We start from the raw sequence: 4,499 nt of genomic DNA, 5'->3' as shown, positions 1-4,499 counted from the left end.
AGAAACAGTGATTAGTTGTTTAACAAGCTATAAATCAACAAGTCTTTTTTTCTTTTTTACACAAAATTTTTTATTCAATTTTTTTCTCGGAGAGGTAGCTCTCTAGCCCCTGTATTAGAAAAAAAGATCAACAAAAAAAAGTGTCTGTAGGAAAAGTGTTCAGTGTTTAAAGGGTGACACAACTATTAAACAAGGGTGACACAACTGTTGAATAAGGGTGACACAACAATTAAAAAAGAGTGAAACAATTATCGAAAAACTAGTTTATCAAAAATAAAAATTACATATTTATTACATGTTAAAATTATGACATAACTATTACATAAAAAAAGTGTGTATTATAGTTCAAACTAAAATTCCAAAACGCGTTTAAAAAACAACTTAAAAACTTATTAATGACAATAACTTGTTTAAATAATTTCAAACGTTATGTTATGTAATGCCACAATGCAGCTGCCCGTCAGTGAAATGCCTATTATTTGCAAAGTATTTTTCAGTTGACTAAATGTCATAAAAAATATTTTTATGCACAACTTATTTAAAAGTGTTTTTAAAAATTCATACATCATCTTCAAAATTCATTAATTAGTCCTTAGTGTTTAGTGCTTAGTAATTAGTAATTAGCAGCAATTAAAATACGAGACAACTGTGTTGATGGTATATAAAAAGTTAGCAATTGCTATACAATAATCTCCAGTAGGATAGTTAAACACGTTGTTGAAGTAGTTACATTGGGCTTGAGAGGCTGGAGTGGACGAAGAGCATGGAGGAGTTACACATGTCACGTCTCGTCCAATACCACTTAAACAATCATTCATCTGTTTAGCAGCTAAAGATATAGAGTTTGTTGCACACTGGGTGAAAAGAGTATTGGTTATCGGATTTAACTGATTGGTATTTTGATTTATTTGACCAGGAGACGCTGCATTTTTAATTGCTCAGGATATAGAAAAGAAAGTTAAAAAAGCAATTATTGCAACCATGTTAGCCATGTTTTGAAGATTTTTAAATTTGGTTTTAACTTAAAAACTTGTTGTTGCAGCAACAATGATGATAGTTGTTGAATAAAGTATACTAAAACAAAAAAGCAAAATAAAAAAACAATAATAAACAAGAGAGTACAACAATATACGCAAAAGATTTACATTACTATAATAAGGAAAACAAAATGTAATACAATAAATTACGCTTTTGCGTAATTTATTATATTACAGTTAATAATTGTTAAATAAAGAAGAAAAAATTATATTTGTGTAAATAGTGGTTTTAATCTCATCATCGGAAAGTTGTTTCGTTAATCTTATTACTATCAAGTTCGTTCACCACGTCGTTATTCTATTAATAAAATAGTTTTAAAAGTTGGGGAATAAACACCTTCATCTTATCGATATAAAAACTTTGCATTATTTTATTAATGAATGTTCCACAAAAACTTTCTTTCAACTTTTCACTTTTATCAATGAATATTCCACAAAAAATAAAAACTTTTCAGAAAGTTTTCAACCTTAGTAAGATTTTTGTTATTAAATCGACGCGAAAAAAAAATCAAATAATTTTACTCACCCATTTGAGATTAAAATCAAAATGTGCACACGTATATATTGTTACAAAATACAATAACAAATAATGCAAACCATCAACTGTTAACACACACAAACACACGCACACTTTTTTATGTATATATATATATATATATATATATATATATATATATATATATATATATATATATATATATATATATATATATATATATATATATATATATATATATATATATATATATATATATATATATATATATATATATATATGTACCATATCGTTTGTACCATCGTTTTTAATGTCTAATATTTTACCTTATTTATACTTTTTCTTCTTGTTGTTATGTGTATGTATAAGGAAGTTACTAATAATTAAATTAATAATTAAAAGAATTTTGACTAATAGCTTTTACGATCTTCTTTGTTAAACACAACTCAAAAAAAAATTCACAGCTATTTTAATAAGCATACTCTCTCACATATTATATTCAAGCATGATAAATGGTTTTACATTAAAATATGATTGGAATTTCTTTTTCTGTTTCTTAATCGATTAACCTCCAGTCTCAAAATAAATATAGGAGCAGAAAAAAGCAAAAAACTATTATTTCTAAAACTGTAAATGTGAAACTTACCAAATGTATTAAAAAACTTAAAACTTAGTATATTTGTTGAGCTTTCAACTAAGTTTTAAAAATAATATTCTTTCATTATTAAACACACTAATAAATAATCATTTACACACTTGTAAAGCCGCACTCTATCAATTTTTAGTTAAAAATATCACATTTTTACATTTAGTTTTATATTACTTTTAAAACAAGTCGCAGTATTTTGTTTTAATGGTCACTATCAGCTTGTTGAATACGACAAGTTTAAAACAATTGATATTGAAAATTTGAAAGAGAAAGTTGTTTTTATTCCTTGTATAATGAATTTAATTGATAAAATTAGTTATAAATTTTCTGCGCAAAATGTTAGGAAAATAATTTTATTTAAGAAAAACTCTAGTTTTAATTAAACGGCATTTTATTCATTACTTGTTAAGTTTGTGAAGTTTAAATATTCACCCAAAAAAGTGTCTCACTGCTTTACTCATTTTTCTAAAAAAAAACTTGAACTACATCGAAACTATAAAAATAAAGGAAACCAATTTTATCATCCTTTTTTTCAAAGTATTTAATGACAAATTCGAAGAGTGTTTTTTTGTTTAAAGGTTTTGTTCGTTATCGTACCTTATTATATATTGTTGCATTTTCTTTTTTTTTTTAAATACGATATATTTTATTCAAATGTCTAACAAAAAACAAGTAACTAATAAGTAAATTATTACTAAGCAAGATTGGCTCCGTTCTGTCGCTACAAATAAAGGTGTAAATAAATACTCGTTTTCAAATTATTAGTCTCTATAAATACTTTTGCATTAGTTTAAAATGCATCAAGTATGTATTGCAAAGTAAATTTAAAATTGCGAAGTGAATTAACTTTATTTGGTTCTGCAGTAGACAAATGTGGATATAGATTTAAGAATACTCGTTATAGATAAAAATTTACGAAAAGTTAACAAAAACGAGACAATACAAAATAGGTCACAATTTTTTTTAACAGATTTTTAGTTTATACATTTTTTTTTCTTTACATTGATTTTGCTTAGTTGCTACATGCTAATTTTAGTTTTGATGCAAACACGTTTCCCATGAATTGTTTCCGGCAACGTTTTTTAATGTAAAATATTATGTCCGAAAAAAATTTTTTTAAGTAAAGTTGTATTTCAAATTGTTTTCAATATGTAATGCATTTACTTGAAATTAAACTTTTGTCTTTTTTCAATATAAATATATTAAAGTTAGTCTCTAATTATCACCTATATATAAAAACAGATTCGTAACATCTTGGAGGAGGCAGTGGGGATGTTGGAGGGACCTTAGGGTCTTGGCCCCCCATTAAAATTTTTAAAATAAAACTTATTAGGGAAAAACACATATGTAAAATATTTTAAACAAATATTTTATACCAATCCTTCCCAAAAAGAACCATAGGCCCCCATAAAATATAAATTGTGGTTATCGCTCTGATATATATATATATATATATATATATATATATATATATACATATATATATATATTTATATATATATATATAAATATATATATATATTAATGCAAACAGGTTTTCCATGAATTGTTTCCGGCTACGTTTTTTAATGTAAAGTATTATGTCAAAAAATTTTTTTTCAACTAAACTAGTATTTCAAATTGTTTCAATTATATAATGCATTTACTTGACATTAAACTTTTGTCTTTTTTTAATATAAATATATTAAAGTTAAGCTCTTATTATCAATTATATATATTAAAACAGATCCGTTACATCTAGGAGCAAGCAGGGGGGGTTGGGGTACGGAAGGACATTAGGGTCTTCGCCCACCTTAAAATTTTTAATTGAAAACTTATTAGGGAAAAATATATATGTAAATTACTTTGAACAAATATTTTTTTCCTTTCCTTCCTCTAAAAGAACCATAGACCCCCATGAAATCAAAATTGCGGTTATTGCTCTGAGGCCGTATTATCATCTCTCCATTAAACTTAACCGAGCGTTAGTCAAAAACTTATAATTAACTTCATTATTAAAAAAATTCTTTAAAAACATAATTTTTTAAACATGTTTTATTTTGGTATTAGTTTTATTTAAACTAATTTATAGAAATTTTCGTCTTTTCTTCATTCAGAAATATTGTAATGAAATTTTAGATAAAAGCCCCGTTAAGCTTATATATATTCATACATATAAATGTATATATATATATATATATATATATATATATATATATATATATATATATATATATATATATATATACATAATTATATATATATATATATATATATATATATATATATATATATATATATACATATATATATATATATATATATACATACCTTTTAG

General features: G+C 24.2%; 1 long non-coding RNA gene across 1 annotated transcript; it reads right to left on the bottom strand.

Moving 5' to 3' along the window:
- Positions 1 to 248: 248 nt before the first annotated feature.
- LOC136086540 (uncharacterized) lies at positions 249 to 2,009 on the bottom strand. The gene is made up of 2 exons (XR_010641404.1): positions 1,860 to 2,009; positions 249 to 1,074 (listed from the first exon to the last, which is right to left on the bottom strand). It is a non-coding gene; the product is annotated as an uncharacterized LOC136086540 (long non-coding RNA).
- Between the last annotated feature and the right edge of the window lie 2,490 nt (positions 2,010 to 4,499).

Source organism: Hydra vulgaris, chromosome 10 (genome assembly GCF_038396675.1).
Source record: "Hydra vulgaris chromosome 10, alternate assembly HydraT2T_AEP".
Classification (NCBI taxonomy): Eukaryota; Metazoa; Cnidaria; class Hydrozoa; order Anthoathecata; family Hydridae; genus Hydra; species Hydra vulgaris.
Note: the sequence above shows the minus strand (reverse complement) of the source record. Positions and strands in the feature narration are given on the sequence as shown.